At 42.1% G+C, this 25,033-nt stretch overlaps 2 pseudogenes; both read left to right on the top strand.

Annotated features, from left to right (window-relative positions):
- Nucleotides 1-632: 632 nt before the first annotated feature.
- LOC136836776 (U1 spliceosomal RNA) lies at nucleotides 633-785 on the top strand (annotated as a pseudogene).
- A 17,839-nt stretch (nucleotides 786-18,624) lies between these two features.
- Nucleotides 18,625-18,797, top strand: LOC136836785 (small nucleolar RNA U3; annotated as a pseudogene).
- The last annotated feature ends 6,236 nt before the right edge of the window (nucleotides 18,798-25,033 follow it).

Here is a 25,033-nt window from a genome sequence, read left to right on the forward strand (position 1 = left end):
AGTTTGCGCATGAAGCAGAATATTATTCATTCTGTGTATGTTCAGCTTAATTTCACAACAGCAGTGTGTTGTGACGGCAGACACAGTTTGACTCATATAAAATAACATTTTTTTTTTTTTTTTACAAATATCTGTTTATAAAAGGGTGGACAGTGGAAAGTGCATGGAACACAATAAAGCGAAAGGATTCTTTATAATAAACAACAATGTATCATTGCTAACGGATAGAGAGAGAGAGAGAGAGTATTGTAAGTGGTATTTAAATTATTGGGAAAGTTATAAAAACTTGTAAGCCCTGAAACTAAAATAAGAATGTATTTCTGGAAATCCAAAAGAAACCAAGACACTGATTGTTGTTGTAGATTAACCCAACCTTGTGATGGTAAGGGGCCCTGGCACCTAGAGCAGGCCAGTAAGTCAATAAGAATCGTAATACAGGCAAGTTCGATTCTGTAATGCATTTTACTATTGATTATAACTTTCTGTATAAATTAAAATCTTCTGAAAATTAGTCGTTAAGAAAATGCTGCACTGTGCAAAAGTGAAATTAATTTCTTTGTATAAAAACTTCATTCGCAGGCTATAAGTCCTCAGAACATGTTAGCTAGAGTTCAGTTTGGTCAGTGGGAAGCATACTTACCTGGCACAGGAATAACCATGATCACGAAGGTGGTCTGCAAGGTGAGGCTCACCATTGCACCCGGTGGTGTTGACCTGCGATTGAACCCAAATGTGGTCAACCGGGCGCGCATTTTGGTAGCGGGGACATGTTCGCGCTATCCCCTTCAAATATTATTTCATATAGCAACATGAATCACAAAATGTTTTTCTTGTTCAAGTACTGCATACTTCTGGGAAAGAGAATCATAGTGGAGGTTAGTTATAAAGTATATTTGAGGGATTGAAAGGGTTGCCACTCTCAAAATTAAAAAAACCAGATGGCTACTCAAAAAAATACCTAGATTGAATGAAAGAAACCTAGAAATTTTAGTAGACCTATCTTCCTATAAACTTGCCTATTATCACAAAAAATAAAGTAACTGAAATTGATAAAATAAAATAAAAAAAATTCAAGATTAATAAGGATTATAAAAGCAAACATTACCTTTAATTAAGAATGCTTCATTGAAGAAAAACTGACAGTGAATCTGAAGAATGCTTTATGGAAGAAAAAAAGGAAGTGATTCATCTCCTGAATCACTGACTTCTGCTGGATGAAGAGTTGCCACTTCAATATTCTTGCTCCTTTCTACATACCTCTTATGGCAGTCTCCAGTTTTCAAATCATTTATAAGAGACTGTGAAGGCTCCCATTCATAACATTTGACCTGTTGTTTTGCTTGAATTCAGTTTGCAATGGTAGAAACCAGTAACTTGTTTTGTTCTGGGGTCTTGATCATATTGACTTTGAGAATATTCTCAGGCATGCTGAAGAGTGTAATGCCAAAAGTGCACATAAAGTTGATAGTAGATCGAATTTGGCTTCATTATTGCCATCTTTTACACTTTTAAGTTCATGCCAAAATTAAGTGGCATTCTGGCTTAAATGTTGCAGAGATGCCTTGCATATGGTAAATCTTGCCATTGGTCTTGTAATTTGTCTAAGTCTACCTCATTAATGCTATAGGAAAATTATAAATAGTTTAGCAATTGCAACATTTCTTTTGAGACAGTGCTAGTTTTGGATCTAGCACACACACAAGCGCTAATACACTGTCATCCTGAAATGTGAACTTTTTTCATTTGTTGACACAGTTCAAAACAAAACTTTTCTGCAGTGTAAGAGAAATCTTTTCTTTATTCCTTCCTCAAGTGGTTCTTTAAGCAGCAATGCTGAGCCAACGACCACCAACGTTCCATTTTCTAAGGTCTTGTATTTTGACACATCCAGGATTTATGATGACCAACTTCTCTGTTGCTATGACTGTATCTTCAATAAATGTAGCCAGAATACTTTATATTCTCCTGCTGTAAGAATAAGTGAAGCCAATCTGAAATATTCCACTGGAAATTCAAGTTCATTTTGTCTATTTTACCAAGACTAAAGTTCAAGAATAATAGCATATGCTTTGTACCACGATTGGTTAATGCCTTATAAATTTCACCAGCCCATCGACCTTCACTGCCTCACTATTTGTTTTCCTGAAAGAAAAGCAACAGAGCATCCCACTGTTCAATGATAAGGGAAATGACTTTACCTTTAGAAAGCCATCGAGTTTGAGAAAGCTTTAACATTCTGTGCTTTGGAGTATGAAACAACATCTTGAATTAACTGAAATTGGTGTAACCGTTTTGCCATGAGAGAAATAACACGTCTCTCAAAAATTGTTCTAAAATGAGAGGTAACTGGCACATGCATGACTTAAAACATGAAAAAAATGACATGTACACCCAAGAATAAAACTGAAGGGGGACATCGTTTTCAAGAAGCGCTTGAAACCCCCTTTATTTCTAACATCGTAGAACAATTATTGTCGCTACCAAACCCTATGAGTTGCTGAGGGTATCTTTTTCTCTATCAACCAGTCCTTCACCGCTTTATATACTGTAGACCTTCTGCACTTCCGTTCTGTACTTCAACAATGTCAAGCAAGGCATCGGTTACTTTAACCTTCTTTCTAAAACTGGGGGGACATCGTTTTTCAAGAGCGCTTGAAAACCCCCTTTATTTCCTAACATCGTAGAACAATTATTGTCGCTACCAAAACCTATGAGGTTACTGAGGGGTATCTTTTTCTCTATCAGCAAGTCCTTCACCGCTTTATATACTGTAGACCTTCTGCACTTCCGTTCTGTACTTCAACAATGTCAAGCAAGGCATCGGTTACTTTAACCTTCTTTCTATTAAAAGATCTTACGACCACAGCTAAGATCTGACAGACAGAAATATCTGTACTTTCATCAATAAGTATGGAAAATTTGTTTCCCTGACAGATTTTGCAATTTCACTTTTTTCTTCCCATGCAATAGAATCTTTGCAGGACATAAGAGGCTTTTGTTTTCTTCAGTGTCATATTTTGGGCGACATCACTATCGGGAACATTTTTTCAGTAATGGTATGAAATGGTCTGCATTCGAAATGGCAAAATCATGCTCAGCCATAAATCCTGTTAACAGTAGTTCAATGCTTGCTTTACTTTTATGTCCGGTTCTTTCTTCTTGCGATAAATTTATCTATCACGGTTGTGCCTTTCGTTAACGAAAAGCATTTTGTATGTGGATGAATTTTTGTGGCTTAACAAACGAGCTCTATTACAGCACTTTAGCGTGCAATCACACATACTACAGTAAGCACTAAGTTTGTCTTCAGGATCGGGCCTTACCCAATCTTTGAATTCATTTTTTGCCATCCATTCCTGTTTGAATGCTTGTTTGTAGTATAGCTTGCTTTTTTTCTTGGCGTTGCACTGCCTGAATCTGAACTGCTCATTTTCAATGTTTCTTATGTTAATGATTTTAAAATAATTTCCTTTATAAGGTGAACTGTAGCACTTAACAATAGTATGTTTGACTCTCAGTCTCAAAACAAATAAACTGAACTCCTGGAAACAGATGAGTAGCTAATTCCTGCGTATCAATAACACGTCTTGTAGAGTACAAGTGTTATACATGACACGTCATCATGCAATATCTCGTAGAATGTCCATGGTAACAGGGTTTACTAATAGTCATATCACATCGTGGACGGGAAATAATCTCAGATATAGCTCTACCATATATACTATAAGCTGAGTCCATTTATTCTTATCTTAAATTAACCAAATCCAGCATAAATAATCAATTATCTCCCTCTAAGATTCAACGTATTCCTATTAAGCGAAAAAAAAAACAGTAATAATAAATAAGCTCCTCCTAGCCTTGCGTGGGGAGGGGTGGGGGAGGTATCTGGCGCTGTTCAAACTTGAAAAAAACAAGGAGGGAGGACAAGATGAGGCGGGAAATATGAATCATTGAAGATTATTTTTTACCTTCGTGGTCCTTCCTTCTTTCACCGTTTATGTGGCAGCTAAAATATCCAAATAAATAAAGCAGTTAAATGTAAAATTAGATACACGTTAAACATCCATGGTGGTAAGACACCCAATCAGTCTTATTTTTAGACTAACTTAAAATATATTTTTAACTATTTTCTGAATTTTCTGTACTATTGAAATGTCGTTCTTTCCAACCTTACATCCCTCCTCCCGCAAACTTAGTAAACCGTCCAAAAACAGAATTGCCATGCATGCCAATAAGAAGAATTTTGAAAATTGCATTTTCGTTTAAAAGATATTGTAGTCTCAATTAATGTATCTGAGTAGAAGATAGTCAGATTTACAGTAAAGTAAATAATTAATCAAGAAGGCATCCTGTGGAGTGTATCCTAGTAAAAACAGGATTTTGGAAAGGAAAATGTGGGAAATAACCAACCCCACTTAAAATAAAATTTTCTCTCTCTCTCTCTCCTCCGATCCCAATTCACTTATTCTTCGCTAATTGTTGTGTTGAACGAGTGATTGGTTTGTACTTAGTTTTCTCTGTACCTAGTTTTCTTTTGTCCTCATGTAATTAAAACGAGTGGCATCTACATTTAATTTAACATTATTAAATTTTAGTAAAGGTTGTCATTGTATTTCACAGATTCCTGGAGCAAGCCTCACTGCCAGTTCATGAGCCAGACCAGATTTAACAATAAAGTAGTCTCAGGTTGAATTTATGGCCTTAGATGACTCACGAAAGAGTCACCTTGATTTAAGTACGGTTCATGTCATCATATGAACACAATAAAGGTTGTCAGTACAAACTTCATGTCCATCATATTGTGAATGTAACAATACAGTTTGCAAGGTAAAATAAATGTGATGCAAATGGTTGCACAGGTTCAAGTTACGTTATACGTTAAGAAGTGGTTGAATTAGGTAAATACAGTTTATTAAGCAAGAATCTTTACTTTAACACTAAAATTATCTACAATTCCTTAAGTAAAAGACGTCCTTTACAGATGTCAAGGCATTCAGATTTTCTTCATGATGTACCTCATACGTCTCACCATAAACAGAATTGGCTCAGTGGGTGACCTATCGTGGTGGTGATTTCACTGTAGGAGGTTTTAGGTGTTGACATATTGATGCAAGTAAGAAAGGACAGTTGCTTTAGAATATAAAGTAAAATTGTAGAATTTCAATTAAAATCCATTAATAACAGAAAGTTGTTGGTTTTTAACAAATTGAGAAATGCAGTTAATATTAGTTATTATGATAGATAAAGATGATGAATTTCTTTTTCTTGCATGGCAATATCTACCCTACGTGACGAGTTATATATAAAGGTTCATGTATAACTGAATCATGAAAATATGGAACGTGATGAATATATAAATAAAGACAAAATCCACAATGGAAAGAGAAACACTGGAGTGCTGCGAGGCCTTTCGACTGTCGTCCTTTACTTAGCAGACTGAAGAAATATAAAAGTAAGTTTGTGGTTATAAAGGAAAAAATATGTACCTGGAATCCGACACAATTGAATTGGTAGAACTGCTAAAACAGGGTTAAATATTAAAGATGTTTTACAGAGGATTAGGGTCAACCATTCAGAAGCAGGGACAGGACAATTAAAAGATTATACAAGGAGGTGACTGACCACCAAAAAATTTTCACCAAACCTGTGGTTGATATCTCTAACCACTTCTTAGCTGTCTGGCATGGATTCCGTCATAAAAGATACCTTGGAAAAGCCAGCCATCTACTGATGACAACCAGAATAGTTTTGAACTTTGTTTAGGAGAAATTGAAGGTAAGGATCAGCCTTCAAAGAAGAAAAATGTTAACAACTTTTATATTATCTTCCTTTCCTTTGTTCCTGACCTGTCCTACTCATTGCAAACCTTAACCTCTCAGTCCATTTCCTATAATCAGTTTCATAAAATTCCAGTCTTGTCCAGCAGAAGGAACTTCATTGTATGCATGCAAGTAGGTTGTGCTTTCAAAAAGAAATTCATAGAGTCAAATTACTGACAGTCTAAACCTAAAGAGGAGCATTTTCACGCACCCCAGGATCAACCTGGTGCTGATGCAATGGAAACCGTGAGTTTCAAATGCTGGGCCCTCAGGGAAGATAACAAAGACTACTACTCAGGATATTTATTATAATATTTCTGGACCCATTCTGACCTCCTACATCAAAGTCAACTTGAGATGCATTGGGAAAAGGGAGATTACATCCGTTGAAATTCTGCACATCCTTCCGGCCCTGTAAAGCTACTATACGAGGCTCAGCATCTGGAGCATGATGTACAGTGAATTATATACATCTGAGCCTTTGAGATACCTCACTTGTCACAGTTAATGACATCATAATAAGGAGCATGTGGTTTGTGCAGTTAAAACTTTGACTCCAAGACCTGGTTGAGAAGCTCAAAAAATCAAGAGCAACCACTCCCAACTGCTCCAAGCAATATTTATTCATTGTTCAAATGATGCCAGGCGAAGTTCACCTTCATTGCCAGTGTTTGAATAGAAAGCTTAGTTATCAGACTTTGAATGGCTTCAGAATTCCGCCCTACAACAAAATATAAGTACTCAAGCATTGGAGAGGAGTGGATTGTCAGAATGGGTTCCATGTAAATCGGCATTTTTGGAATTAATGAAATGTGTTTAGCTGCTCAAAAATCACCCAACACTCCCTGCAGAAGACTTGTTATCATCCTTTCGCTTTATTGTCTTCCATGCCCTTCCCATTGTCCACCCTTTTTAAATGGATATTTGTAAAAAAAAATATGTTATTTTTACATGAGTCAAACTGTCTCTTTTACATCACAACAGACTGCTGTTGTGGGTAGCTTGAAACATACCACAGAATGAATTTCTGCTTCATGAGCAGGCTAAATCCTAAAAACTCACAGCCTATATGTAAAGGTTAGATCGCCAGATTATTTTGAGATATTTTTATAAGCAAAATTATTTATTCTGAGTACCTTGAAATCTCAAGCTGTGTTACTCTTCTCTTTCCACTAAAAATATCCAAAGGCAAATGGCACGTGGGGATACCTAAAGCCACTTTGGTAGTATGTAGAACATCAGGCCACCCCATTTTTATGATGGTGCATCAGTACAGAAAATTTTATAATGAAATTGTTCAGTGTGTTCTAAACCATATGAAAATATACTTTAATTTTTGCCACTCCTTGGATCGCTAATTTTACTCTGGCTATCCACTGAGGTAACCGTGGAAATGCTACACTTGTAAAGTCACCACATCGACATCAGCGGAGTGCTTCGAAGGCGTCATTAATTAAGTCTCCGCTGAGCAAGTTTTCTTTGGTGACTTCTACTTTCTTTCACTAATTGTCACGCCTAACGTGCCAGGTCAGCGCATTTTCTACCATTTCAACTTTATATGTATTTGTCCAACTGTCATAAATTATGTATCGTATGTTCTTTGTTTGCAGGCATCAAGATTATCCATATTGAAGTTCCATATGTTTTGTATTATAAGTGTACTTGTTACGCATATTATTGTTAATTGTTTTTGACCTCAGAGTCGCTCAATGTCATTGTCTTCAGCGGTTCAGCGTCAGTCGACACTATATAAACTTTGCCTAAATCTGTAATAAAACCAGTACCTTTTACCTGATCGTTTCTTTTGCACCTCTTACAGTGGTGACCCGGAGTATCCCGAACCATTAAGCGGACCCGACAAAGCGACTCAGTCTTGTCAGGAACTCTCCAACGCTCTTAGCCGGCCTAAACATGGCGCTGTAACCAGCGTTTGACGTGCGGCTACCGTCGACAAACCCCCAAGCGTCTAGCGGACCCCCATGGCGCGAAGTGCATTCTGGCGTGATACCCACCTCAGTAAGAGGAGCCGTATAAGCATGGGCGGGTATCCCTCATGATGCGCCAACGCGGACCTCCCGGACTCAGAGGTCTACCTTCCTCATCTTACCGTGCCGTCCCGCGCCGAGCCCTCCGCACCTCCACACCGCATGGCGCCCCGAACGCACTCCGCTGGCCCGGCAGCACGATCGCGGGCGCCCCTCTCGCAAAGTTGTCACCTTTATACAGGGGAACCTGATGTAGCTGCGTGGTCGAGAGCCACTTCAGGGTGGCGCGCTCACGGACGAAATCCTACAGGCGACACGAGTGCTCAACGCCGGAGGACGGTATACAAAAAACTTGTCTCGCTGGGCGCCAACACACCCTCACATACAGCACCACAAAAGATCCTCCTCAAAAATGTGCCCCTACCCATCGCCGGCCCGGGGCGCTCCGTGCTATCGACCTCGCCCGTCAACCCACGCCACGACCTCAACCAAGAGACGCATAGGGCATGGTCAGAGATCTCCTTTCACTACCAGTCTTGGCACCAGCTGCGGCAGGAGATAAGCCTGTCACGGGAAATCTACCTTCGCCAACTCCTCCGGAAGTCCGCGAACCAGATCGCCCGACTACACCATGCCTCCGTCGATGACCTCATCGCAGAGGCGCAACACCTCGCGGACTGCGTGAAGGCCCACAGCGCTAAACCGCCACTCAGTCGGTCAGCTCCGCCCAGCCGAAGATGCGAGCAGCCCGTCAACGCCATCGCCAATCGCCAGGGAGGCGTCCGACCGCAACAAGTAGACGGTCCGGGCCTGTCGCTATCACAAGTGGTTCGGAGCCTCAAACTACCTGCCGCCCCTGCTCGCTCAACCGTTCAAAAACGGGGTGGTGGCGGCCAGCAGGACAAACGCTATGGTGCAGTCGAAAAACCAGGCCTCAAACCAGGTAGGCTTCTATGTCGTGACTAACGTCTCCTGGCAGGATGATGCTGGTCGACACACAGGAGCCTTCAAGTCGGTCTTCCCAGCATCCAGGGAGGACCGCGAACCAGAACGAAGACCCCGCCACCTTCCTGTGGCCGCCAACGGAACTAATCCTCTCCTACACGGCACCTGGCCCTGTCGATCTCCATCCTGGCCAGAGTTACTCCTGGGACTTCATCGCCGCGACGTAGGAACCCCACTCCCGGGGCCGATTCCGGCGCACTTCGGCCTGCTAGTCGACGTAATGGGGCGCAAGCTCCTCAATACTGACTCACCGGTCTCTCCCGCTAACGGCGGACCCAGACCCACCATCATCCGCTCGCCGCTTCACCAGTACGCACACCTGCTGTCGGGTTCCCTGAGGTTTCAAGCCGAGTTGACAAGTCCCCAGGGCCCCAGCCGTTACATGGCACTTATACCATCACATAACAACTAAGGGCCCCCGACATCTACGCGGTTCGCGAGGCTTCCTCAGCGCCTGCAGAGGCGAAGAAGGCATTCGCGGAGATGGAACAGATGGGCATCTGCAGAAAGCCTTCCAGTCCATGGGCCTCCCATGGTGCAGAAACCGGCGGCTCTGAGACCTTGCGGTGACTACAGGCGTCTCAACATTGCAACTGGAGCCCACCACCACCCCTTTGCCCAATATGCAAGACCTCCGGCCTCCTCTTTCACGGGGCCAAAATATTACCAAATTGGACTTCTTAAATCTTATTTCAGGTACCTGTTGCGCCAGAGGATATATCAAAGACAAGCCATCATCACGCCGTTCGGGTCCTGTGTTCGCCTTCTCCACCTCGGGCTGAGGAACGCCGGGCCACCTTCCAGCGTCTCATGGACAGCATCCTGGGACCTGAAATTTCTGCATCTGCTACGTTGATGACATCCTCATATTTTCCAGGTCTCACAGTGAAACACCAAAGGCACATCAGGGCAGTCCCCAGCGCACCTCCAAGAGAACGGCCTCGTCGTCCGTTTTGACAAGTGCACCATTCGGCGTCCAGAAAGCAGAGTTCCTGGGCCACGAGGTATTCCCTGCAGGCGTCCGCCACTCACATCAAAAGTAGGCAGTCAGAAAGAAGGTTCCCAACCCCCACCTCCCATCAAGGCCGTCCAGGAGTTCCTTGGGATGGTGAACTTTACAGGCCATCCCGGATCGTGAGACACCACGGCCCCCTGACGGAAGTTCTCAAGCCAACCAAAGTCCCTGTCTTGGGACAGCCAGCAGCAGGCCTCTCTCCTGACGAAGGTCACCACCAAGGCAACCGCCTTGGCACACCAGGATCCCAAGGCCCTCTCCAGCTGCCGGCGGATGCCAGTAACGCCGCCCGTGGTGCTGTCCTGGAGCAGGTCATCAACGGCGCCCCCAGCCCATCACCTTCTTCAGCAAGAAATTCAATCCCCGCAGAGTCCTCGGCCAGCACTCGGGACAGGGAATCCCGCGCGATGTATCAGCGCAGTCGGCACTTCAAGTTCCTCCTGGAGGGACGCCCTTCACAATCTTCACGGACCACCAGCCATTGGTTCGCGCCTTCATTTAGCAAGGGGACGCATGGTCTTCCAGACAGCAGCACCACCACCTCTCAGCCATAGCCGAATTCACCTGTTCCGTCAGGTACCTCCCGGCAGGAAAAATCCTGTGAGCAGACGCCCTCTCCAGAGTCGAAGTTGAACGCAGTGCAGCTGGAGTTAACTAACAGACCTGCCAGAGAACAGGCTGCTGCCCTAGAAAACCCCAGCATACCGCACCGCCATCACATCCCTTAAGTGGTGGACGTGACCTCGCCCCCTCGAGGCCCAGTCTTGTGTGACATCAGCACGGGCCAGCCGCCACCCTTGGTTTCAGCCGCCTCACGTCGCCACAGTATTTGACATCATTCACAGCCTCTCACGTCCCTCCTGGCAGAACCACGGCCAAACTGCTCTCAAAAAGTTCGTCTGGCAACTTCTGGTGCAGGGAGCGCCACGTCCTGGGCGAAACAGTGCCTGCAGTGCCAGACAGCAGGTGGGGTCGTCACACGAAGTCCGGGGTAGGCGAAAGTTCCCACAGCCAGGGAGTGCGGCGCCGGCCACATCGCGTCGACGTCGTCGGGCCCTCCCCATCAGGGCGGGTCCAGATACCTCCTCACGGTAGACCATTCCAACGGTGGCCCTGCCACACCTATGCAAGAAGCCACCGCCAGCGCGTGTGCCGAGGCCCTGCTCCAGTTGGGTTAGCCTTTGGCGTCCCGGACCACATCACAACCGACAGAGGCCTGTCCGAATTATGGTCCGCCCCTGGCTCAGCTGCTGGGGACCACGCATCACACCACCACGGCGTACAACCCAGCGGCCAACGGCCTGGTGAACGGTTCCACAGATCCCCGAAGGCGTCCTCATGGCCCGCCACCGCTGAGGACTGGAAACATCAGCTGCCGTGGGTCCTCCTCGGTTTGAGAACTGCCCCAGAGCCGACGGCACCCCATCTGCAGCGGAAAAAACCTATGGGGAGCCCTCAGTACTGGCGAGCCGAGCAGATCGCACCCCATCACTGCAGAGGCTCCGCGACGTGAAGTCAGCAAGTTTGCCCCTGCAGGCGCGCATACACGGCAGAGCAACCACCTTCGTGTCGCCACAGCTGTCATCCGCCACCGACGATGTGCGTCAGAGTCTGCGCCGGCCCGCCACCACTGACCAGGCCCTACAGGGGCCCTTCCCGTGCTGGAGCGGGAAACAGCAAGGCGTTCCCTGCTGGCACTCCTGGGAGGAACGACTGGGTTTCAGTAGACCGCTAAAGCCCGCCTTCCTGGAGGGAGAGTCACGCGCCACCGCAGCACCTTCCCCTTCCGCCCCCAACACGCCCCAGGCACCCGCACCAGAGCAGGCGCCGCCCCAGGAAGGGCCAAATCCGCGCAGCAGCCCCAGCACCCTCAGGGCGGGAGACCCCCTCCGTTGTCTTCAAGGAGCCGCAGCACCCTTCAGCGCCCCAGCAGATACACAGATTAGTCAGGCGTGTCCCGCCTTGTGGGGAGATTTGTAAAGTCACCACCCGGCGTCAGCGGAGTGTTTCAAGGCGCTCATTAATTAAGTCTCCGCTGAGCTTGTTTTCTTTGGTGACTTCCCACTTTCTTCACACTCAATCTTGTCATGCCTAACGCCAGGTCATGATTTTAACTACTTTCAACTTTATGTATTTATCCAACTGTCACAAATTATGTATCACATGTTTCTTTATTCACAGGCATCAAGACTGCATTATCATATTGAAGTTCTATATGTTTTTGTATTGTAAATTGTACTTGTTCACTACGCATATTATTGTTAATTGTTTTACCTCAGGTCACAGTCAATTCCATTGTCTTCCGTGGTTGGCGCCAGTCGGCCGCAATATAAACCGCCTGAATCTGTAATAAACCAGCAGTACCTTTTACCTGCTCGTTTCTTTTGCACTTTTCAAGAGCACACAGACTGTGAAAGGTCCTAAAATACTTAGAGATCTATGATGATCCCATAATTGTGACAAATGCAGGACCACAGCCTCAGATGAATGATTCAGTGATATCATGACCCAGATGTTGAGCCTCATTTCGGCAATGACAGGGCCTTGGAAGCGTCATCAATCCATTTTTAAAAACGGAGATCTCCAGACAGACTCTTTGATCATCTGGTGTCCTAAGTTGCAATGCTCTTGAGGCAGATTTACTCTTCCAACAGTAATCTTGATTCCAGCAAAGTTTTCTTTTTGAAACGGCAGCAACTGCTGCATGAATTTAGTGCCTTCTGTTGACTGGGATTACAAACTAAGGACCATGGGAAGAGTGATAAAATGTTAAGGCTCACATGTGAAGGAAAGGTACTTGTCAGGATTTGAGGATGGAAGATAATTAAAGGAGGGTTAAATAGCCATTAGCGACTGTAAATATCAGGGTGAATATTTTCAGGTTCTTAGAACGGGTAATCCTTTGCCTTTTTGTTTATTGAAGTCACAGAACCAAAATGAACCACTGGTTCTCATCAGTATGATAACTGGCTTTTCATGGCGTCCTTTTCCAAATCCATGATTTTCTGTAAGACCAACAAAGCAACTGTACTGGTCCGATTTACACTATGAACCTTCCTGGATACTCGACAACACCCAAGGTAAAGATGCCCTTTGAAAGAAATTCATGGCATTAATCCATACATTTGACAATATTAAAGTTAATGGAAATTCATTTAATTGAAATTTATCATTTTATCAAATGGTTCTAAGAAAACTGTTTATTCTTGCATAATCTATACATAACCAGAAAAATCGACAGCATAAGAGGTCAGCCAATAAACAAATCATGTGTAAGTGTAGGGCAAGATGGTATGTCATGGGGAAAGTAGAATGTTAACATATGTAAAGAAGTGTTATTCTTTTAATTGATGAAAATTAGTGATTATTTAGCTATGCCACAGTACTGATTCAGCTAAGAGAACTGTATGTAGTTCATCCACATTGAGATGGGACATGGAATCTATAGGGCAGGGCTTTCAGTTATTCAACAGATGATATCAGAACAACTCTCAAACATGGTGATCACATCTTAATCATCTAAGGCCTGAAATTCATCCCTGAGGATACTTCTAACATTTTGCCATATTATCTTATTCATGCATCGTGTGCAGGTTGAGAATTGTGAAATTTTGCCAATTTTACTAGTCAATCAACAATGAAATTTTATGTCCCGAATAGTCATTTGTTTCACTATGCAGCTACTTTCCACTCATTCCATGAGTGTTTATGCTGTATAGTCAAATGCAAAGTCATCATTTTAGCACTGGCAAAGATCTAATTGAAATTTTGACCAGGATCAGGAACTCACAGCAGACCATTACATTAACTCAATAGCAACCGTTAAACCAAAGTGAACCAGAAAAGTGCGCTGCTGAACATGGATGAAAAGTTCACAGGAAATGGAACTGGAAAATTACATTCTGGCATCGTATGACTGCAGCCAGAATCCATATAAGAGGAGGACTCTGGAGGCAGAAGGGTATGAAGTAAGGCAAACTAAGGGTCAGAGAGTGTTGTGGGTGTGGAGCAGTGACAGTAAAGGTACAAAGTGATCTGTGAACATTATATAAAATTTGAGTGCCCATGTAAAACTGTTTCAAGATATGTAATATTTGTTTATACTTACCAAAGGTTTGATAGGTCAATTGTCCTGGCCTCATTTGCCAGGCTACCATTCATTTTAGGACAATTCAACTCTGGCTAGCCTATAACATAACAACTCAATCCTGGGCAGGCTAAACAAGTGTAACACACCGCCCTAGGTTAATAAACCGGACTACTCTTAGCTTTGACTCAATTTGATGCAGATGGCAAGATCTTCATTTTGTGAGTTGGGATCTTTTGGAACCAATCTGACTCCAGGCGGTTGTTTTAATGCTTCTTAGTAGGAGTATGGTGTAAACAACTTATTCCTAATGTTCCTTCACAACTGTTAGAACTGGTTTGACTATTATTTATACTGGTTCTTGTACAGGTGCCCTACTGGTTCCTGAATATAATGTCTACTATTTTTTAAAGGAGAAACACGACATTCCCAAATGTAAAATAAGGGGTGTTTGCTCCCTTCCAAACAGGTTTAACACGTTACTTGAACGAGATGCGAGTTGAGGTTTCGCATGTTCACATACTTGGTTGTTAATAGCACTTACGTCGCGACACTGATCATAGACAATATCAATTTCAGAGGATTCATTGTACGATATTGATAAGATGAAACCAATTACGTTTTTCCAGTTCACCAATTATGAAGGAGCATTGTCATTAATTGATGAAGGATTTTAGTTCATTTGCATTTGTTTTACCCCTACTGAAATTGGTTTCATTTACACAAGGACAAATCAGTCCATTAAATTACAAAATATAGGGTAGACTATAGAGCCTAACAATAACAATACAAGTCTTTGCAAACAGTGAATACTTCCATCTCTCAACCAGGATATAAACTGCAACGTTTAATCAGTAATAAGGTTTCATAATAGACATATAGAGCAAGTTAGTGGGACACACCACCCAGCAATGCCAAGTTCTGCCTAACCATCCTAATAACTTTACCAAGCTAAATGATATGTAAGAGTGATCTTAAGTTCAGTTAGATCTAGTCACCCTCATTAGGGGTATAATCACTTATGATAATTTTCTCCCCACAACACTCGCTTACATCGTCATACAGGTCATTCACTCCCAACAACCATAAGCAGGAAAAACTTTCCTTTGAAGATAATATACCTCTTAAAGCATCCTAATGACTAACTTACACATCAGTCACATAACTTGAAACAACTCAGCAGAGTTTGAAAGCTTTTTGACGGGTTACTCTTCATACAGAAACTCAACTGAGTACAAGTTCCTTGTACACAAAACAAGTAGTGCCATTATCAGATCTATTATCTACAAATACAGTTTACAAGAATATTTGGAAATTAATATAGGTTATATATAAAAACTGTCCAAAGCATGCAAATACAAAAATACTCCTCACAGGCAATACAAAAATACACAATGCACTATAAAAAAAATACAATGATTTCACATTTCTTCGAGCGTTCCTAGAGGAAAGAACAATGCTACTAGCACACCTGGTTGAAATTTTATTCACTACATCAGGAGTGATATGCCCATTTCCTTTATTTTACACTATACTGTTCTTGTCCACATAAGAGTTTCTACCTTGTCAGCATATCTCAAAACTTCTGCTTACAGCGGAGACTTATCAATGACAACCGTTAAGCTTGAGATCCGCTGATGGCTCTGAGGGTGACGTTACAAATCACCCCCTCAAGACGTGGGACACGTCTGATCAGTCTGCATATCTGCTGGGGTGTTGAAGGGTGCCACGGCTGCATGAGGACAGTGGGGGAACGCCCTGTGCGTGCGGCTGTGTGGCTGCAGGTGCGGGCGGTCTTTTCCTCGGACGGCCATGCGGCCGCCGTGTGCGGCGGCCCGGCTGTGGCGAAGGGCGGCTGGGCAGGGGGTGCGCTGCAGTGCATCTGTGTCCTCCTCCAGGAGGGCGGGCTTTAACCGGTCTATTGGAAATGCAGCCGTTCTCTCCCGGGAAGTGCTAGCAGGCGCCTTGTTGTTCCGCTCAGCACAGCGGAAGAACCCCCAGGGCCTGGTCGGTGGCGGGCGGATGGCGTCATCCTGAGAAGCGATGGGTGGTGGATGGTAGCCCTGGCCGGTGTAGAGTGGTTGATCTGTCCGGTGTATGTGAGCTTGCAGGGGCGAATTTGCTGACCACGCCACGGAGCCTCTGCAGTGACGTGGGATTGTGGCGATCTTCCGTCACGAGTTCGCCAGCTGGGACTACAGAGGCTCGCCAGAGGTCTTTTCCGCTGCGGAAGGAATGCCATCAGCTTTGGGGGCGATTCTTAAGCCGAGGAGGACCCGACGAAGCTGATATTTCCAATTCAGCGGTGCAGCTGGCCATGACGGACACCTTCAGGGACCTGTGGAATCTCGACCGGGCCGTTGTGCCAGGTTGTATGCCGTGAGTGTGATCGCGTGGTCCCCAGCAGCTGAGCCAGGGCGGACCTTGCACCGACAGGCGGGCCCGTCGGTTGTGATATTGGTCCGGGGCGCCGGGCCGCTTACTCCAATCCGAGCAGGGCCTCGCTTTATGCGCTGGCGGTGGCTTGCATCGGCACGGCGGGCTCGCCAGCACAGATCGATCGGCGCGCGTCTTTAGTCCGCTTACGCGTGAGGTAAGTTCTTGGAGCCAAGACCGAGTCGCCGTTTGGCCGGCTAATGGCTCCAGGACACTCCGGGTGGTCACCACTCTGAGATTAAAGAAATGAGCAGGTAAAAGTGTCTGCTGCCCAGCCATATCCAGGCAGTTTATATAGTGGCAGACTGGCCGAGAACGCGAAAAGACAATCAGATTGTGTGTGACCTGAGGTCAATAATAATTAATAATATACAGCTTAACAAGTACAGTTTCCAATATAAAGACAGACAAAAAATTCCAATATGGATATAATCTTGATGCCTGTGAATAAAAGAAAAAACAAGATACACAATCGATAACAGGTGATCAAATACATATATTGTTTAACTGATTGAAATCGCGTGACCTGGCACGTTAGGCGTGACTGATTGTATGGCGAAGAAACTGGGAAGTCACCATAGAAAACTTACTCAGCGGAGACTTAGCGAATGACACGTTCGCTGGAGACTCTGCTGACAGCTCTGAGGGTGATGTTACAGATATATGTTTTATCATTGTATGTTTATTATGTCTCTCATAATCGCCATCTGTTTGTCTGTCAACAAGCACAGATTTCCGAAACATAATCTCTGTTTTGTCTTGTCTGTGTGTAGAAACTACATTGCAGCTCGCACCAGCCAGTAACAACCCCGAAGATTCTGTACATGTATTCAGTAAGGAACTAGTAATAAACTAGAGAACATCCAGCCAGCATGTCACTCAATACCTTCCTTACACATGTCCTTTGGGACGGCTGTAGAGTTTCCCTTCAAGGATCGTCACCCTATGTTTAAGGTTAAGCCAGCCTTGTGCTGGCACAGGCTCTGCCTGAGCAGCCCGTACTCATCACCTCCTTTCTCTCACAGACCAAACCTGACTGACTGTTTAGTCTCTAGACTCATCAAAATTTTTAGTTAGAAGTGGACGATGATGAGAAGGATGCCCTGGAAGTTAGAAGACTGCTCTCCAGGGCTATTCCAAGTGTATTTTCGTAGTGAAGGCGACAGGAGTCAGGCACTGATCATCATTTTCTTGCTGATGAATGATTTGTACAACAGACTATATTCAAGTTGGAAACCCCATGTTCCGTGTTGGCTTCTGTCAGAGAAGGCAACCTCGTGCATTTGCTAGATCAAAAGGGTGTGTTATTTCAAATTCCCATCTGTCCAGATTCCCAGAAGTACAATACTTCCATTTCATTTATGATAGGACAGTTTATTCTGTTTGGCCTATCAGCTGCCCACCGGTGTTCACGTGTGTTAATGTCGTTTGTGGCCCATTCACCAGTTGTATGAAAATGAGAGAGAGAGAGAGAGACAATGTGTTCTGTAAAACGTCGCATGATAACTGTAGAAGAGAAGCATCCACAACTGTACAGAAGAGTAGCATCCACAACTGTAGAATTTTATTCTCAAGTTCCAAAGATCAGAAAGAATGCGCTGAACTTAGAAAACTAACGTGGACAACTTGACCAAATCAATCCAAGAAAGATTTTGTCTTATCTTTACCATTCACATATCAGATGTTTATATGAACAAAGCAACACGATTCACACGTTGCCATATGTCTAGTTAACACTCAAATACTGTTTAGGAAGAGTTAGCGTTCAATATCATAAATATGTTACTGTTGTAATTCAGTGTGGTTCCACCTTCGGCCGGCCATACTTCTAGCTTATGCAGTAGATTCTCGTTATGCTACCATTGACGTATTTTGATGTTTAGTCATCAGTGAAATCATTAAAAAATTTAAAATTTTAAATTATTGATGTAATACTGACTATAAACGCAAACAAATTAATATTATAAAAATGCAAATCATTAAAATGGTGGGCAGGGTAAAAAGTGGTGCTGTTTTAACTTGAGCAAAGAAAAAGGTAGTTCCGACTAGTAAAAATCGTTTGTAACCCTATTCGTTTTCTTGATAAAATTCCGATCTGAAAGATTTTCTCACTTCTTTTGACGCCATTGTGAAATTTGTGCACTTAATATTATTAGAGAAAACATGTTAAGAACAGTAATAAACCATTAATCGTTAAAATACATTACCATCCAATCATTATTAACATAATTATCTCTAATAAAACCATTAATCGTTATAATCTCAAAGTTTTTAGGCATGATCATCCATGGGATCATTAGTGTGAACGAGTTTTAGCTCGCCAACTCCAACCACGATGAGAGGTTGAGGTGTCGTCTCTCTGACAGGAGAAGCGGCTCTTGGGTATTCAGTTACTCTGAGCATTGAAGACCGTTCCCTCATGGGCTTTTGAGGGTCACAGGCTGAGTGGTTGAGTTCAATCACACTATTGGATTCTATGATTTTCTTTTACTTCATGGGATAGTACCAATCAATTCCCTATAGCTCATAGTCTAGGAATTGACGAAATCTAAAATGGTTATTTTTCCAAACTTTCCATTAATTTTTCCTCGCAACGCCTTTTCAAAAACCACGACTTTTGACGAGTGGTCTTGAGGTCGTCATCTTGTTTGCAGAGAGTGTTACATAAGATAGTGAGGAGCACTCTACTGTCTTGACATGTTCTGAGGTGTCAGTGAGTCATTATTTTTATCAGTTATTCTAATTTCAATTTCTGTTGCCAAATCTAATTTTTAATTAAAGCAACCTTGAAGACTATTGAGTGATTCAGATTATACAGAAGATTGTTAAGTCTGGACACAGAAATATATATTTACAACTAACTAGGAGTGTTTTTAGGGGCGGACGATCCATAACAACAGTACCCATGTAAGAATTGGCTATCCTCAAGAAGATTTAACATCAACAAGTATTAGCTTGTTGATAAACAACCCTCAGGTACTCTGGGGATTTTCTTTACAACGTTGTAAATTCACCCCAACAATGATGATTATTAAATTAAGGATAGATAAATAGCCGGCAATAGAGCATTTTATTGAAATAAAAAATAGCTAATATTACAAAATTAAAAAAGCAAAATATGGCAAATATTTCAAATTAAAAAGTAAAAAACGTTAAATTTAAGAATTTGATCAGCAATTGCCCTGAGAATGCATAAATGATATCTTGTTTATTTCTTTCTTTCCATAAATTTTGAAGATATGCATGAAAAACTTTGCAACCTTGCATGCTCTTGATCTTTATGCCTTTTTTCGATTGCTTGTGTATGCACACCTGTATGTGGGTCCACAAAAATACAGAATGATTGACATGATTTAGATCTCGCTGAATATTTGAGTATACCTTCCATAAGTCACTATGAATAGCCGTTCTGGCTAACCACTTTTTATTATGGGTAGTAGGGTCATGGCACTCACAATTTACTATCTCCATGCTCTTAACCTAAACAAACATGCCTCCACAAGACCAAAGACCCATATAGGCTCCTTGGCTGCTCGTCTCATGGTACTTAGGCTTATGCAGCATGATTCGTCAATTTGAACAATCAGTCCTGACCCAAGCTGAATGGGTTTTTCAGAAAATTTTTGTGCATATTTCACGGAAAAAACTAAGGTCTACTACTGTTACTCTTGAAAGATTCAAAGTTTACAGCCTGTTAACATATATCTTCATTATTTTTATCATTTCTGTAGTGACAATATTGATCGGGAAAAAAGCAGGTCTTTACAGATTGCCAGTTTGTTTGTATTTTGCACAGTCTTTCTGCTGACATTTCCATGCGTATTTATCTTGTATTGATGAGCATCCTGTCAGTTCATTAGTCTTAACTTGCTGCAATTCATTCCAATCCTCAATAATCCAACTTGCTTCATCCAGTTTATAACTGGCAGTGGATCTCAACTGTAAGTGGTTTTATAACATCCTAGTAGTATGTTGGATGAGCCATAACTAAAGGGTGTTCTCTTAACAAATATATGTAGAGAACTAAACTGTAAGCTCTTAACTTTCTGGCACATAAAATTTGTTAATTCTTAAACAAGCTTGTAAAGATTAGCCATCTAGAATGAGCTTTTAACATCAGCCACAAATATTAGCTTGTTGAGATAAGCCCTCAGGTACTCTGGGGTTGCTGTTCTTTAACATCCGTTTTTAGTAAAAAAAAAAAGTGAATCTTTTATTTAATAGAAATATTAATAAATGACATCTTCAATGTGACTTCCACCATTTGTGAAGCAAAGTTCGATGCTCTTTTAGATTCACATGAACCCAATGCATTAACTCAAGCTGGTGGAATGGTACAAGATAGATAGTGAAAAGGTATAAAGGAGACAGTGAAAAGGCACAAGATAGTGGAAAGTTAAGAGGTAGATATTGGAAAGCTATGTTACCGATAGTGCAAAGGTACCAGGGTGACAGTGGAAATGCATAATTCAGATAGTGGAAATTTACAAGGTAGATACTGGAAGGGTATAAGATAAATAGTGGAAAGGTACAAAGCAGATAGTTGAATGTTATGAGGTAGATTGTAGCAAGGTGCATAATGGAAAGGTACAAGACACATGGGTGAAAGTTATGAGGTAGAGTGTGGAAAAGGTATAAGGTTGATCGTGGAAAGGTACAAGACATGTAGTGAAATTTACAAGGTAGACAGTAGAAATGCACAAGGTAGGTAGTGGAAAGGTTGAGAACATGCAGTGGTAAATAAAAAGGTAAATAGTTGAAAGGTACAAACATGTGAAAGTAACAAAGGTAAATAGTGGAAAGGTTCAGTGTAGTTAGCAAAGGTGAGAGATAATGGAAAGTTTTCAAGACAAATAGTGGAAAGGTATCAGGCAAATTGTGTGGAAAGGTATCAGGCAGAATGTGGAAAGGTATACGATATATAAGTGGAATGATACTAAGCAGATTGTGGAAAGATGTTAAGTGGGGAAATGGAAAGGTGCAGGACAGGTAGTTGAAAAGTGAGGTAGATAGTGGAAAGGTAGAAGAAGACAATTGAAAGGTACAAGGCATCTAGTTGAAGTTATGGGGGGTAGATAGTGGATAGGTTTGAGGCAGATAGTGGAAAGTTACAGGGTAGATAGTGGAAAGGTACAAGGTAGATATTTATAATGTACAAGACAGACAGTGGAAAGGTCTGAAGTAGATTAGTGAAAAGGTACAAAGTAGATAGTGGGAAGGTCTGAAGTAGATTAGTGAAAAGGCACAAAGTAGATAGTGGGAAGATACAAGGTAGATAGTGGAAAGGTATGTGGTAGAGGTGGAAAGGTATGAGATAATATTGGAAAGGTAACTGATAGATAGTGATTAGGTTGAGGCAGATGGGTGAAATGTATAATTCAGTTCAAGATGGACAACAGGAAGTATGAGGCAGATAGTGGAAAGGGAAGGTAGATAGTGGGAAGGCAGGAGGTAGAAAGTGGAAATGTGTACATGGTAGATAGCAGAAAGGTATTAGGTAGATAGTGGGGAAAGGTATGACATAGATAATGGAAAGGTATGAGATAAATAATGGAAAGGTACAAGGTAGATGGTGGAAAAAGGTATTAGATAGATAGAAAGGTACAAGGTAGATACTGAAAGGTATCAGGTAGGTGGAAAGATGACAAGATAGTTAGTGAAAAGTTTGATTAAAATATTAGAAAGGTATGAGGTAGATTTTGGAAAGATAGAGGTGTAGATGGTGAAAACCAGGTCCAGCGCCGGCTACCAAGTTATCACTTAGCAGTTGATACATTGTTGGAAATCACGTCTCAGACATTAGTTACAACCAGGAAAATCTGATCACAGACGTTAAGCTACAAAGTCACGATCCGCATATCTTATCCTGGTTGCAAATAATACTTTCTTGAAATTGGTAAAGTGTATTTTTACTACTTTTAAATAAGATTATATTTGCCACTTGTGTCATTTTATGTTATATATTGACTCAGGATAGGAGAGCAGAATTGGAGAGTGGTTAGAAATGTTTATTGGGGGACAACAGTTTAGATATTGTCGTTGTGGAATCACACCTTGTTTTCAAGTGTTTCAACCTCAAGTGGAGAAGATGAAATGAAGACCAGCATGAAAGCATTGTACATTTGTTTTAGATTAAGCCACAATTTCTTGTGTGGCACGTGGCTCTGCTCTAGCCAAACATTTTTAGATTGAGTAACCAAATTCTGCTGTATAGTACCTATAGTTTTTATTTATTAGCAAAATTAAATGTTTATAATTTGTTGTACGTATTATTGTAAGATATAAACTTTCATTTTGTAGCTTTAAATTTTGATGAATTGCATTCCACAGTGATATAGCTGCATGCTCTAATATTAGTATTTATGCTAGCCACTGAATAGCAAAGCATTATAGCATAACTTTTACTGTATGTGTAAAATGCAGATGATAATGTTTGATGCTTCCAAGTTTTAACCTGGCATTTATTTAAATGGAGAAACATCTATTTATACAAGAATTATGTAGCTGAAAAACTGTTTGAAATTTCTTTTGTCATTTTTGACGACATGAAGATATCAAGATAAAGATGGGGATAACACCCAATAGCAAATTTTAACAGTGGTTAAGTCTTCTTTCCAGCTTATAAAAGTTTTCTGAATCTTGCCATTTATAGCTGCAGTGCAAATGATTAAGATGTGCTCATTGGTATGGGTGGAGGAACCCATCTAACTGACTGCTCTTGATTCTGCTTTTTCATTGCAATTCAGACTATAAACAAATTAATGCACAATCCTGCGAGCAGGCAATTCTCTCTTCTATCATTTTGACTTCTTGTTGCCCAGATGTGAAATGTAAATGATTGGTTAATGTTGGTTAAAACAATCTTTACGATTGTTCAATTGTTTCTCCTGCACCCCAGTATTTATCGTCAAAGGGTGACAAGGTGATGTCCGTCATGGAGTGGTGGACAGTAGTAGTCAGGTTTGGATGGTGGATCTGAGGTTCTGGCCAACTCCCACGGTTACAGAAGTCAACAGCAGCATGGTTGAATGGCAATAATGGAGGAGCTGGAAGTCATTTGATGGATGGGTCTGTGGTACCTGCTTGACTTGACGGCAGCGACAAGGACCTCTGGTGTGTGTGTGTGTGTGTATGTGTGTAATGGCTTCTTCATTGGTGGCAGCACAGATGGGTTTGTAGGTATCTGTTGACTTCTGACGGGAGGGTGAGAGATCTCTCCTCTGCCTGTGTGTGTGTGTGTGTGTGTAATGGCTTCTTCATTGGTAGCAGCATGAATGGGTCTGTGGTACCTGTTTGACCTCGACAGGAGGATGAGGACCTCTCCTTAGTAATACGCCAAGGAGAAAAAATTCTCCTTTCCTGTTACACCCATCAATTACTTCATGCCCACATGGCTTTTTAAACATTGGTCCCACCTTCTTATTATATGATTGTATGGCACCACAGACTGTGTGGCATTTCTTCTTGGGGATTCTCTTGGTGTATGTTTCTTGAATGTTGCGAAAAGGAAGGAGGTAAAAAGTAATTACTTAGAGCAAGGGGTCTCCAAAAGAATATAACATACATGTCCACCTTGGCTTCGCTGGTTGGAGTCCAGAATTTCACACCAGGTCTCATATCCACTTCAGCACCATACCTTCAATTATACAGTGCCATTTGAGGCCTGTACTGCCATAAAGCCTGCTTAATTTAAAGTTTGAAGTTATATGCGCAACAGTTGTTATATATTTGGGCTTTACATGGCTGTGAGATAAGCACATGAAAATGACCCTCATAATGGATAGCAGCAGAGTGACATAGTTTTCTTTGTTATCTCAAAGAAAGGCAGACTTTACAACACAATTTCTAATCAGTCCAAACAACATCAGTGCTGTATGATGGTTTCTGTTCCATTTCTTCTCAAAGAGACATTTTGCCTGTGGTCTAAAAACTACTATAATTATATTGTGTTGCCTTGCAAACTTGCATGCACCATTTGAATATGCACTGACCTTGGCCCCATCTCAGTCGGTGCAAAACTTCCCAACCACTCAGTTTCTAACTTAACAAAAACATCTGCATGCTTACTTAATGACCTTCATTCCCTAAACTCACTTAGATGGCCTTCTTACATATCTGAGCTCTGCCCCTGGACCCTCAACAGACTCTGACTCATCTTAGTAAAACTTACTTGAACCTTTTAAATAAATGATCACAAAATTTCAATGGGGTTAAAACTGAATTATCCTAACGTCCCTTCACTACGTTTCAACTTAGATATTTGGGTGGTTGATTGATGGGTGGATTTCCACTACCAGAGCATAATGTATTTGGAGACAAATGGAAGGTCTGATGAGCAAGTTAGACGAATTTTGAGCTGGTACACTGGTCAATCGTACAATGTCTGAAATTTAACACTTCCCACCTATATTACCTCCAAACTGGTCACGAGAAATAAAACATTAATTTAGATTAAGCCACACCTTTGTGCTCTCAGGCTTTCTTGCTGTATGGCAGCTCATAACCAAGAAAAACCAGTGACACTTGAAATGTCCATATTCGTGGTTTGAATTGAATGGTTTGATTTCAAAATACTGGGACACAGCCCTGTGTATTGACATGGTACAGAGGGCCTGTGGCTGCTGTAGTACACAGATGTTGAATTTAGAAAATTTTGCATCTCTAAAATAATTGAAGGTAATTTTCG

The sequence above is a fragment of the Macrobrachium rosenbergii genome, chromosome 56 (genome assembly GCF_040412425.1).
Source record: "Macrobrachium rosenbergii isolate ZJJX-2024 chromosome 56, ASM4041242v1, whole genome shotgun sequence".
NCBI classification, from domain to species: domain Eukaryota; kingdom Metazoa; phylum Arthropoda; class Malacostraca; order Decapoda; family Palaemonidae; genus Macrobrachium; species Macrobrachium rosenbergii.